The following is a 15,167-nucleotide window of genomic DNA, read 5'->3' on the forward strand; positions in this document are numbered from 1 at the left end:
CTCTGTGATGTACATGGTTATACAAATCAAATGGGATAAGCTTATACCAGTACGACACTCAGCAATGTACACGTAATACAAATCAAAAGGGATAAGCTTATACCAGTACGATACTCTGCAATGTACGAGTAATACAAATCAAATGGGATAAGCTTATCCCTGTATGATACTCTGGGATGTACAAGTAATACAAATCAAATGGGATAAGCTTATCCCATTTATTGTACAGGGATTGTACAGGGATAAGCTTATCCCATTTGATTTGTATTACTTGTACATTCCAGAGTATCCTACAGGGATAAGCTTATCCCTGTACAATACTCTGCAATGTACGAGTAATATAAATCAAATGGGATAAGCTTATACCTGTAGGGTACTCTGCGATATACGTGGTTATACAAATCAAATGGGATAAGCTTATACCAGTACGATACTCTGCAATGTACGAGTAATACAAATCAAATGGGATAAGCTTATCCCTGTATGATACTCTGCAATGTACACGTAATACAAACCAAATGGGATAAGCTTATCCCTGTACAATACTCTGCAATGTACGAGTAATATAAATCAAATGGGATAAGCTTATACCTGTAGGGTACTCTGCGATATACGTGGTTATACAAATCAAATGGGATAAGCTTATACCAGTACGATACTCTGCAATGTACGAGTAATACAAATCAAATGGGATAAGCTTATCCCTGTATGATACTCTGGAATGTACAAGTAATACAAATCAAATGGGATAAGCTTATCCCTGTACAATACTCTGCAATGTACGAGTAATATAAATCAAATGGGATAAGCTTATACCTGTAGGGTACTCTGCGATAGAAGTGGTTATACAAATTAAATGGGATAAGCTTATACCAGTACGATATTCTGCAATGTACAAGTAATACAAATCAAATGGGATAAGCTTATCCCTGTATGATACTCTGCAATGTACACGTAATACATACCAAATGGGATAAGCTTATCCCTGTACAATACTCTGCAATGTACAAGTAATACATATCAAATGGGATAAGCTTATACCTGTATGATACTCTGCAATGTACAAGTAATACAAATCAAATGGGATAAGCTTATACCTGTACGATACTCTGCAATGTACAAGTAATAAAATGGGATAAGCTTATACCAGTACGATACTCTGCAATGTACACGTAATACATATCAAATGGTATAAGCTTATACCTGAATGATACTCTGCAATGTACGAGTAATATAAATCAAATGGGATAAGCTTATCTCTGTACAATACTCTGCAATGTACGAGTAATATCAATCAAATGGGATAAGCTTATACCTGTATGATACTCTGCAATGTACTCGTAACGAAATCAAATGGGATAAGCTTATCCCTGTATGATACTCTGCAATGTACAAGTAATACATATCAAATGGGATAAGCTTATACCTGTAGGGTACTCTGCGATGTACGTGGTTATACAAATCAAATGGGATAAGCTTATACCTGTACGATACTCTGCAATGTACACGTAATACATATCAAATGGGATAAGCTTATACCTGTACGATACTCTGCAATGTACAAGTAATACATATCAAATGGGATAAGCTTATCCCTGTATGATACTCTGCAATGTACGAGTAATATAAATCAAATGGGATAAGCTTATACCTGTACGATACTCTGCAATGTACAAGTAATACAAATCAAATGGGATAAGCTTATACCTGTATGATACTCTGCAATGTATGAGGCAATACAAATCAAATGGGATAAGCTTATACCTGCCCAACCTTGGCAAAAGGAAGCAAGTGACACATCACTTAAATTTCAGTTGTTTCTGAAACACCCTTTGTATGTTGCACATTCAGGCTAAATTTGGTGAAAAAGTGATCGTTCAATGAAAGATACATGTACTGAAGAAATACTGCTGTAAAATTGCATTTACACCTATTTAAATGTGAACACACATTACTCATTTTCAACAAATGATGCTTTTGTTACTTGTTTCCTTTTGCCAAAGTACGGCCGTATGATACTCTTTAATGTACTTCTTACGGTTGTCAGTATGAAATATAAAATTAGATAGTTTGTGGTAGAACATTATACCTGGACATTGAAACCAGTTATTTTATACATCGTTAGGTATCAATTATGACACATAATGCCTATTAAAATCAAAGTTTAAAGTATTTATTTTATTCCACTTAGCAAGTAGGTTATGATAGTTTATACCCCCATTCGTTTTCTAGTAGGCCAATTACCCCTAAGAGATTCCTTTTCTTTTTCCGCGGCTCCCTTGCTTCACTCTCAAGACTGGTTGAACTATCGGTAAACGAAGAAGTTTCAGAGTCCTTACTGTCCTCACAATTATAAACGAGGTCCTCTGTGACGGCCTTCACAGTGGACAAAATGTCCTGGAGCCCCTCTTCAGGTTTCCCCAAAGTATCTGCGACTTTCTCCAAATCTATTTGACGGAACTTGCCAGTTGTTTGATTGCCATCACTAAACGTTATCTAGAGACAGACAAAATGAAAATAAGCCATTACATATGAATATTGAATGTAGAGCATGATCGGTTAATCAGGTTACATTCGTAATTCTGAAGTTTTGAATATTCCGAAGGTTCCTTTATCCAAAAATGAAATAAAGGTTTGTGAGTATGAAGATTCGTTAGTCCATAAAAGCAATAAGATTCATAATTCCGAGGTTCATTAGTTTGAAAACTAAAGATAATGTTCGTTTATCTGAGATTTGTTAGTCTGAAAACAAAATAAGGTTTGTTAATCGTAAGGTTTGGTAGTCCGAAAATTAAATAAGGATTGTTATTCCAAATGTTCATTTTTGCAACGAAAAACGGTATAAAAAAATTACATGATATTAATTATGCAGTAATAGTTGCAACAGAGGATGATGCATGTGTATGTTGCGGTCAAAGCATGTATGAATGTTGGAGACTGTGTCTTAGTCACATATGAATAACCTCAAGGGGATATTTTTAGGGGAGGGTGTGTCATTTTAAGAGCTTCTGCTGGTTATGATTTTTAAAATCTCCTGTAGGAAAAAATTCCCTTTCTTCAAAATGAAATGTGGCCTTATCGAAAGTAAAATCACTATTCGAAGTACAACGTAATATATTTCAGGTTTATAGAAAATCACAATTTTTTGCTTGCGCCTCGCGCTCGCCTAGGGTTGCAAAATTTCCAAGAATTTTGCGGAAGAAACTTTTTATGGGAATAAACAAAAATTTTCAATAAAGTTAGGATTTGTTTTGCAGGAGTTTCTGCATTTTATTCATAATGATTAATTAACATGTTCACATAATTCCAAACATATAAATGAATACAATTTAAATGTGACAATGGAAGAGATACATTGTAAATCATACAGAAAAGAACGATAATTAAATCATACCTAAGCATGTGATAAAGTCAGTTTGGTAAAATATAGGGGCCAGCTATTATAAGCACAGAAGTGCTTGAAGCAATAGCAGCCAGGAGCGGAATGTACATGTACATGAAAAACATCATAAATCATATTTTGACAAAATGATCGTCACAAAATATAAGATGAAAAAATATCAGTTGGGAAAATCATTTATGATAAAAAGAAGTGCAAGTGTGTGCATGTGGGTGAGTGCAGGTGAATGAAATTAGGTATACTGAGAAATAAGAATTTTTTTTTAACAAAGCTTTGAAAGAATAGAGAGATGTACAGTACATTGTTTAATATCATTTGGCAAGGCATTCCAAATATTTGAAGCCTTCATACTTTTTTTATTTTGTCATGCAAATTTGCAGTTTGCAATACATGTGTAAATAGATCTATTCGGTTACAATTTTTTCAATTGATACTTGTCTGTGGCAAGTAGTACTAGTATTAAGTTAATACTAGATCAAAGTTAGGCCTAACACTCTTTGGCTTCAGTCTTAAGTCAAAGAGTGTTCTTAAAGGACAAGTCCATCCCACGAAAAGTTCATTTGTCTAAAAAGAGAAAAATACAACGTACATAACACTGAAAATTTCATCAAAACAGGGTGAAAAGTAAGAAAATTATGACATTTTAAATTATCACGTAATTTCACAAAACTGTTATATGCACATCCTAGTCCGTATGCAAATGAGGGGACTGATGACATCGCTCACTCATTATTTATATTGTATTTTAAATCTGAAATATGAAATATTCATATTTCCTCCTCACTGTGCTATGAAACAAAGTTTTTTTCCTTCCTGAGCATTTTATTTGAACACTTTGTTTCAGTCAACACTGCCCTCGTTGGTTCTTAATGTCAAATGTGTAAAAATTGAAATAATGTATAATTCAAACAATAACAATCATAAGAAATAGTGAGTGAAAGACATCAACCCTCTAATTTGCATATTACAGAATTCTGCATAGTTCTAAACTGTTTTGTGAAAAATATCAAAGCGAAACTTTAAAATGTCTTAATACTTTTATTCACATCTGATTTTGATGAAATTTTCAGCATTATGTTTGATTTTCCTCTGATTCAAATCAACATTTTTCAGAGCCGTACTTGACCTTCAGGATGTTAGAATCAGATTAGCAATCAATTAATTCATTATTGTTTAATTGACTGATTAATTTACAGACAAAAAATTGACTAGCAATTGATCACAAGTTTTTTGCAACACCCCAGGCATTATTGAGCTCTATTTAAAAAAAAAAGAAGAAAAATACACTGACCAAGAACGTTAAAACAAGTCCACCCCACAAAAACTTGATTTAAATAAAAAGAGAAAAAATCAACAAGCACAACACTGAAAATTTCATCAAAATTGGATGTAAAATAAGAAAGTTATGGCATTTTAAAGTTCGCTTCATTTCACGGAACAATTATTTATGCACATCTTGGTCAGTATGCAAATGAGGAACTGATGACATCACTATTTTTTTTACATTTTATTATATGAAATATTTTTATTTTCTCGTCATTATCATGTGAAATGAAGTTTTATTCCTCCCTGAACATGTGGAATTCCATTGTTTTTAACATTTTGTGCCTCAGGCATGTCTGGCAAGGAGGTCATTATCGTCAAATTCGTAAAAACTGAAATATTGTATAATTCAAACAAAAAAAAAGAAATAGTGAGTGAGTGACATCATCGACTCTCTCATTTGGATAAACTGGCTCATTCATATAACTATTTTGTTAAAAATAAGCGAAACTTTGAAATGTCATAACTTTCTTATTTTACATCCGATTTTGATAAAATTTTCAGCATTAAGTGCTTGTCTGATTTTTCTCTACTGTCATGATTCAAATCAACATTTTTCTGAGGTGGACTTGACCTTAACTATCTCCATGTTGGCCTAGATATTGCCCCCGATCTAGCCCCAGTCTGCAAGCCGATCGAGCCAGCCCCATGGCCTAAATAATAACCTGAAACTGTAAAGCCCAGGCCAATGCATAGTTAGTGTAGTATGAATTACCGTATGCAGCCAAAAGCCATGAAAAGGGCAAGGGAGGCCATAACCCAGGAAGTTCGAGGCCGCCAGGCCAAGGTACCCATACAATCATCATCAAGAATTAATACCGTATACAACCAGGTACAATTTGGTGTAGAGTCGAGACAAATCTTCATGAAAACCGAAAACAATAGTTACCAAAACTGTCTTTGTCATATAGCTGGTTGCTGCCCAGTCACTGTTCCTGCCACCGGCGTGGACCGTTATGCGGCGAGTTAGTTCCGGGGCCGGGCGGCTGGCGCGTTTCCGTTTTACACCCTGGCGAAGGCATTTTCCGGAAAAGTAGCCAAAAAGCGACTAGTGAAGAGTCTACGTCTACGTTTGTTTACATTATCAGCTGGGCGCGCGATCCAAAGTCCGCACCGAAGTTATCCGCAGAACTTGCAAATGCAGCTGAGCTTATGGTTCAATACGAATGTTTGCCTTGATCATTTGCCTCAGTGCCGATTTGCTGATGCTTGTCTGTCTTTCTCTCGACGGTCTATATATCTATCTCTCAAATTCTATCTATCTATGTAACTGCAGTATCTATCTATCTAATAATCTTCTCTGTCTCTCTCATTCTTTATCTAACATCTATCTATCTCAAATTCTCTATCTCTATCTATCCATCCATCTGTCTGTCTTTCTCTATTTCTCTCTACCTACCTATATGTAACTACAGCATCTATCTGTTAATTTGCCGCTCTCCTCTCTCATTCTTGATCTATCTGACATCCATCTATCTCTCAAATTCTCTATCTATCTCTCTATCCATCTATCTATCCATCTGTCTGTCTTAATTTCTCTCTATCTATTTTTTAACTAGAGTATCTATCTATCTGTTAATTTGTTAATAATCTTCTCTGTCTCTCCCATTCTTTAATTATCTATTTAATATCTCTCTCTATCTATCTATCCATCTGTCTGTCTTTCTCTTATTCTCTCTATTTATCTATCTATTTTTTAACTTATCTGTTAATTTGTTAATATTCTTTGTCTCTCTCCCTCTTTATCTATCTAACATCTATCTCTCATCTATCTATCGATCTCTATCTGTCTGTCTTTCTCTATTTCTCTCTATCTATATATCTATTTTTTTAACTAGAGTATCTATGTATCTGTTAATTTGTTAATAATCTTCTCTGTCTCTCTCATTTATTTAATTATCTATTTAATATCTCTCCCTATCTATCTATCCATCTGTCTGTCTTTCTCTAATTATTCTCTCTATCTATTTATCTATCTATTTTTTTAACTTATCTTTCTGTTACTTTGTTAATATTCTTTGTCTCTCTCCCTCTTTATCTAACATCTATATATCTCTTAGTCATCTAAAGGCTATCTCTATCTATCCATCTGTCTGTCTTTCTCTATTTCTCTCTATCTGTATATCTATCTATCTGTTAATTTGTCTATATCTTCTCTGTCTCTCTCATAAGTTTATCTTTCTATCTATCTAACATCTCAAATTCTCTATCTCTCTCCTTCTCTCGCATATGTCTGTCTTTTTTCTCTCTTTCTCTTTGTCCGTCCATATTTCTATCTACATCTCTCTCTCTCTCTCTCTATCTATCTATCTATATATCTATCCTTCTCTCTCTCTTTCTCTCTCTCTCCCCTCTCCCTCGATCTATATATCGACCTCTCTATCTCTCCCCTCTCTCTATTTATCTATCTATCCATCCATCTCTCCCTCTTTCTCTCTCTTTCTATCTATCTATCCACCTCTCTCTCTCTCTCTCTATCTATCTATCTATCTGTCTATCGTCTCTATTATCAGTCTTCTATATCTATCTTTCGGCAGCTTCTAAGTGTATCAATCCATCAAACTTCAGTTTGTCTTTCCATTATAAGTATCTGTTTATTTTGATTTTGTCTGTCATTCTATTCATTTAGTTAATAATTTATTTTTAGAAAAAAAAACTATCATAAACAACGCGACTGCAAAAGCATGTTCGGATTTCACTCCTGACTGCCGCGATTCCAGTAAAAGAAGATACGCAACGAGCACGAACTTTACACATGCAATACATAGACAGGTATTCATAAAAAAATCTGACTCAAAATGATGGTAAAATAATGAATTTAGGGCATTTCGTGTGACGGCCTCAAAATGCGGCCTTTCTCAACAAAATCCCTGAATCGTGTGTAAAGTCAATGAGTGCGCAGACATGGGTACCATTTTTTTTTTCAATCTGAAAATGACAGCCTGAGATTTTTTCCAGGAAAATCATATATTTCTTTCAATTTTTTATGAGATATTTGGCACACTAACTCATTATGATGTAAGGAACATTATCAACTGAAAGATTTTGTGAAATAAAAAGAAATTCACTTTAAATCTTAACTCAAATCGTTAGGTGCGCAGACTTGGGGCCCACCATCATACATGAGGTGCCGAGGAACTCTGATCAGTGTGGTGGACTCTCCACTGATCTCTCCAGTGCCTGTGTTGCACGCTGCATGCAACCAGCGACGTGTGTAGACTCTTCACTAGTCGCTTTTTGGCTACTTTTCCGGAAAATGCCTTCGCCAGGGTGTAAAACGGAAACGCGCGGGCGGCTGGCCGGCTGAAAGCCCTCCTCCGATCCCATAACGAGAAACAGCTGGTAGCGAGATACGTCATGCATGTTGACTGAAGTATAGTTCGATTGTGATAAAGCGCGTGCCACCTTTGGCTTAGTCTAGTAAATAAGACTAATGAGGTAGATACCGGGGTAGATATTCCACTATTATATTGAAACTTAATAATGGAACTGTGAACTAAACCAAACAAACGATATATTTCAACGAGTGTAGTAGTATAAGCAAACGAATTACAACGATTGACCGAAAACATTTCTAATTTATTTATACTATGCTTAACTCGTGCCTGCGCTGTCTCGGTCTAGACTATTCTTATGCAAATTATCCACCTCTAATCCTCTGCCCAGATTAAGCTTGATTCCTTCTATTCTATTCATATGCAAATTTCATTCACAGATTCCTGCTCTGCGATAACAGTTTCTTTTTCTTCAATTTCTAAACGAGAGTCGTGTGACCGAGAATGGGGAGGGGGGGGGACAGCTTTCTATTGAGCTTAATATTACAATTTATATTACAGTGGGAAACAATAAAATGAAGATTCTTTAAAAACTTAAGAAAAACAACAAATGTAAAGTTGATAATCGAAATGAGCAGAGCAATTCACAAACAAGGCACAATAAACCAGATTATTCTTCAAAATTGGTATTATTCATTAGTTTTTTTTATGTTGATAACTATGTGATTTTAGGTCTGTGGTATAATCAAGGCTAAATTAAACAGGATATGTTGCTGTCATCATGCAGGCAATTATTGTTGCAATTAATGATCTCACAATCATTCACTGATGTTGATAAGACCCATAGGCGGCGGGGGGGGGGACGTATCCCCACCCCCTTTACATTTTTTTTATTTTCCATTTTTTTTTTGCTTGTCATTTTTTTTCTGCGTCCCCCCTAAATTCACGTGGAACCCCCCTGAAACGTGTGTTCCCCCCTAAAATTTAGGTTGATGACATTTTTGGGGGGCGCTTGTCCATTTTTTTAAACTGTGTCCATCCAAAAATTTCAGGTGGACACCCCCTAAATTTTTGGGCTTCCGCCGCCAGTGATAAGACCAATGCTAAAAAGCAGAAACAGGTCATGCATGTCACGGTTCACAGCGGAATACGGGCGGGTGGGCTAGGGGACTCCGACCAGCTCCACCCCCCACACACACACACTTTCGAAACGCGGCTTAGGACTGCCTTTCCTATTCATATGCAAATTATGTACTGCATGGCGCTCGACTCAGGGAGCAATTCAATTGCAAATTTGAAAAAAATTGTTCTCACGCTGAAAGATGCATGATCCTGATGATCAGGAAGATATTGATAAAAAAAACTCCTCTGACTATATCAATAATAGTCCGTTTTTTATATCGAAACGATCGCTGTGTCATAGAAGACTGCAGTTCACTCATCATTGTACATTTAATACTATAATTATTCGTAGCTCCCCCACGTCTCTTCCAAAAAGATATGAACTATATATAAAAAAGAGAAATTGTCTCACTTTTAAAGTGCATTAACCTGGGTCCCGTAACACAAATGTTAGCAATGATCGTATGCTTGATTGATTGTACATTTTAGTCTGTGGAATCAGTCGTAGAAAAATGTATACGACCATTGCTAAGTTTTGGGCCCCTGGTCACTTTTTTTCAGATTGGTAAGATTTTTTTCAACTCGCACTTCGCCTGCGCACACTATTCCTGATAAAATTACAAAAAGTACTTTAAACTTTCCTTAAGTCTATATATCCAAAGCTGTTACCTTGCACTATTGACTACATTGACAGGCTTGCAAGTAGCCATTATTTTTTCGGTTGGGGGCTCTGAATTAATAACAAAAATTTGACAAAATCTAGTTTATGGTCAGAGCCTTTTTCGGTTCCTTTATACTTCCAGTGTCGGATCCTGCTCTCGTCAATAAGGAGGGGGTAGCCCTATATTTCAATCCATATTTCCCCGGCCCGATCGGTTATTAACAGTATGCCTATAAATACAATTGGCATGATTTAACAATTCGATTTTTTTTCATAGGCAGGCCCTATACTGACCTGAAAAGATTTTAAATTCCCACCTCAAACTAGATAGAATATCTAACAAAGTAAATGCCTATGCAACGCGAAGTGCGATCAGCCTTCATTTTTTTTGCGATTTTGACTGAAAACAGGACATTCTGATTCTCAGTAGGTTTTATCATTTTTATGGGTGGGTATCTGTATAAATCTATTTGCGAGCGCAGATAAAGTTTGATACGATCTGAAAAAAAAAACGAATGGGCCTGTTAGTGTCGAGTATGGGTTCAAAGGTTTAACTGACCCGACCAGCATGCAAGAACATTTTTAAAAAGCCGAAAATTGAAATTACTAGGAGAGGCGAGCATGGAGCTTCAAATATTTGATATTCCAATTATTGTAGGCTTAAATTATTCTAAAACATAGGCCTAACGAACTGTCAATCTCAACAAATCGATGCGCGGGGCCAGTGCACTTGAATGATTTTCTTTTTTTAACTGGGGGTGCTGGTGTAGATTTAGATTTAAATTTATTTACGTTCAACAATGATAATCGAAGTGAACAGTACAAAATAATACACAAAGTTCACTGACAATTCATCACAAATAGACATATTGAAGATAAATCAACTGAATGGAGGGAAAATAAATTTGACAAGCACAAAAAAACAGTTTCACGACCAAAAAAGATTATTTTGTTCCGTAGAAATTTGACAAACATAAGGGAAATGCAAAAAAGATTAACTAAAAAAAATGAAGGTCATTTGATTCCGAGAAATTTTACTAGCAAAAAAGATAGGGGAGAGCGGGGTCAATTTGCGCCCCAGGGGCAAGTCCACCCCGGCACACCCTCCTTTGCTGTGATTGGTGTTTTGTTGATGATGTAATGTCAACCTACCCAAAGGTAGCAACATTACCTTGGCGAGAGGCCATGCGTGCTCGGAATTCCAGAAATCTACAATTGTCTATTTCGAGGCCATTTTTGAAAAAAAATAAGGTTCGCCCAGCGAAAATTTTTCTTAACGCCCACTTTTTGTCAAAACCGCACGCATGTCCTCGCCGAAAATTGAAAATTAAGATACTAGGTAAATAAGAGTACATCCTAAAGCACGACCTTCCTGCCATCAAAGAAATGACGATTAAGAGCGTGAAAAATGGGGCGGACACGTCTCGCTCCAGTCCCCTATCACCAGGGGCAGATCCAGGATTTTCAAAAAAAAGGGAGCACATTTTTCCGACGAAAAGTTTGACAAGATATAAAAGTCTTCACTTTCAAAGAGGTGGGGGGGGGGGGGGGGCACACTTAAACGGCATTTTTACATTACAAATTTTAATTTTCAAACATATGCAAGGGTGGGTGCGGGCCGACTTTGACCCCCCCCCTCGGGTCCGCCAGTGCCTATCACTCCAAAAAAAGAAGATCATTTCGGTCCCGAGAAATTTGACAAGCACACGAAAAAAGGTTTTTTTAATACAAAATATAGATTATTTTTCTCCATTATGTCCCACTACCGACCAAGATCAGGGAGTGCTGCATTTTAATACACACAGCACCCAACAGAACCCCCCCCTTCCTTTCAGGGGCGGCGGAGCGAACTTGAAAGTGGGAGAGGTACAGGAAAAAGGGCACTTTTTTCAAAAGGGCACTATCTTAAAAAAGTGTCATAATGAGTTAAAATTTGACTGTGGATAGATATGCCTTTATCATGTCCCAAGAAGTTGTGAAGGAAGTGAGCGAGCAAAAATGTTGACAATTTTATAACGGAAATCCAATTTTGTGATAGATTTTGACATAATATTCAGAAAAAAATATATTTCACCTATCCATATTTCTTTTCATTTTCTATATATTTTTTTCATCGATCATAATTTTTTGTTTTTGTTTGGGGGGGGGAGGAGAGCCCCCAAGCCCCTTCCTCTGTACGCTACTATACCCCAATCACATGACTAATTAAACTTTACGCACATTGGATTAAACTTTGTAATTTTTCCTTCAATTCTTTGTTATAAGGGGAACACGTTTGTAACACATAAGATAGGCCCTTCTCAGGTAAAAGGGGTACAGAACACTTCATGAGGGCACTATTTTGGGGTAAAAAGGGGCATGAAAGGCGCCTGTTATAAGGCAAATAGGGCACTTGCTATCGGCGTAAAGCGGGACCTTCTCAGGTACAGGGGGACATTTCAGGTCCGAGGGGGCATTTCTCTTGCATATTAAAAAGGGCACTTTTCGACCAGTGCTTCAAAAGTGGAGGGGCACTGTGCCCTCGGCTCCCAGGATCGTTGCCCCTGCACCCCTTATACATAAAAGCCTACTGCTGGCTACAGGTCCGGAAAAATAATGGCATACCTAGACTGATGAGTATATAGGCCCTATGCCTGCATTCGGGTTACAGCGCTTCTAAATACAGTTTGCTGATATTCTTCAGTGTGTTTGTTTCGCATGTTATCCATGCACCTCTAATGATGTAAGCTTGTTGTTGGTGTTGATTTTTTTTTTGGGGGGGGGGTGGGGTCTATGATTAGAATAGTATTTCATCATAGAAAAAAATGAATTTAAAAATAAAAAGAAGATTTTTTAAATTTTACCTATAGTGTGTGGCAAAAAACAGACACTCATTGCCAAATGGTAAAAACAATTAATGCAATGATGCTTATATGGAATCAACATTCATTGCTATAAGAAGGCCTACATTCGCTGCTGAATGATATAGCTAAACAACATCTGTAATACACTTCTGACGAATAAAACTCAAATACACACACAACAAACAAGGCCAAGGACAACGTAAGATAGACCAGTCAATAGATCAGTACTTAATCCTTTGTTTCGGATCATAATACCGGTATCTATCCCAAGATCTAGTAGTCTACAATCATAGACCTTTTTACGTTTTTTAATACAGATGTAGGACTCTGAAGTAATGAAAATCGAATCATTCATATGCTGTGACTATCTCTTATAAAATTTCCGACAATAAAAATAGTTTGAAACAAGTTCGGAACTTTGGAGTCATTTCTTTATGAAAATAAGGTGTAAAAGAACTACTTTGGTCTGTGTTAACAGACTAGAGCCGCGCTGGCGGGTATTTTGAAAATCAGCTGTTCGCACATACACGCACAATTCTGATTTTCTTCAGTGTGTTTATTTCGCTGTTATCAATGCACCTCTAATGATGTAAGCTTGTTGTTGGTGTTGGTGTTGATTTTTTTTTTTTGGGGGGGGGGTGGGGTCTATGGTTAGAATAGTATTTCATCATAGAAAAAAATGAATTTAAAAAATGAAAAGAAGATTTTTTAAATCTTACGTATAGTGTGTGGCTATTAACAGACACTCATTGCCAAATGGTAAAAACAATTAATGCAATGATGCTTATATGGAATCAACATTCATTGCTATAAGAAGGCCTACATTCGCTGCTGAATGATATTTAGGCTAAACAACAACAACAACAACAACGTCTGTAATACACTTCTGACGAATAAAACTCAAATACACAACAAACAAGGCCAAGGACAACGTAAAATGACCAGTCAATAGATAAGTACTTAATCCTTTGTTTCGGATCATAATACCGGTATCTATACCAAGATCTGGTAGTCTACAATCATAGACCTTTTTACGTTTTTTAATACAGATGTATGACTCTGAAGTAATGAAAATCGATTCATTCATATGCTGTGACTATCTCTTATAAAATTTCCGACAATAAAAATAGCTTGAAACAAGTTCGAAACTTTGGAGTCATTTCTTTATGAAAATAAGGTGTAAAAGAACTACTTTGGTCTGTGTTAACAGACTAGAGCCGCGCTGGCGGGTATTTTGAAAATCAGCTGTTCGCACATACACGCACAATTCTGATTTTCTTCAGTGTGTTTATTTCGCTGTTATCAATGCACCTCTAATGATGTAAGCTTGTTGTTGGTGTTGGTGTTGATTTTTTTTTTTTTTTGGGGGGTGGGGTCTATGATTAGAATAGAATTTCATCATAGAAAAAAATGAATTTAAAAAATAAAAAGAAGATTTTTTAAATCTTACGTATAGTGTGTGGCTATTAACAGACACTCATTGCCAAATGGTAAAAACAATTAATGCAATGATGCTTATATGGAATCAACATTCATTGCTATAAGAAGGCCTACATTCGCAGCTGAATAATATAGCTAAACGACATCTGTATACACTTCTGACGAATAAAACTCAAATACACACACAACAAACAAGGCCAAGGACAACGTAAGATAGACCAGTCAATAGATCAGTACTTAATCCTTTGTTTCGGATCATAATACCGGTATCTATCCCAAGATCTGGTAGTCTACAATCATATACCTTTTTACGTTTTTTAATACAGATGTAGGACTCTGAAGTAATGAAAATCGAATCATTCATATGCTGTGACTATCTCTTATAAAATTTCCGACAATAAAAATAGTTTGAAACAAGTTCGAAACTTTGGAGTCATTTCTTTATGAAAATAAGGTGTAAAAGAACTACTTGGTCTGTGTTAACAGACTAGAGCCGCGCTGGCGGGTATTTTGAAAATCAGCTGTTCGCACATACACGCACAATTCTGATTTTCTTCAGTGTGTTTATTTCGCTGTTATCAATGCACCTCTAATGATGTAAGCTTGTTGTTGGTGTTGGTGTTGATTTTTTTTTTTGGGGGGGTGGGGTCTATGATTAGAATAGTATTTCATCATAGAAAAAAAATGAATTTAAAAAATAAAAAGAAGATTTTTTTAAATCTTACGTATAGTGTGTGGCTATTAACAGACACTCATTGCCAAATGGTAAAAACAATTAATGCAATGAATATATGATTATATGGAATCAACATTCATTGCTATAAGAAGGCCTACATTCGCTGCTGAATGATATTTAAGCTAAACAACAACATCTGTAATACACTTCTGACGAATAAAACTCAAATACACACACAACAAACAAGGCCAAGGACAACGTAAAATGACCAGTCAATAGATCAGTACTTAATCCTTTGTTTCGGATCATAATACCGGTATCTATCCCAAGATCTGGTAGTCTACAATCATAGACCTTTTTACGTTTTTTAATACAGATGTAGGACTCTGAAGTAATGAAAATCGATTCATTCATATGCTGTGACTAT

The sequence above is a fragment of the Lytechinus variegatus genome, chromosome 4, assembly GCF_018143015.1.
Source record: "Lytechinus variegatus isolate NC3 chromosome 4, Lvar_3.0, whole genome shotgun sequence".
In the NCBI taxonomy this organism is placed as follows: Eukaryota; Metazoa; Echinodermata; class Echinoidea; order Temnopleuroida; family Toxopneustidae; genus Lytechinus; species Lytechinus variegatus.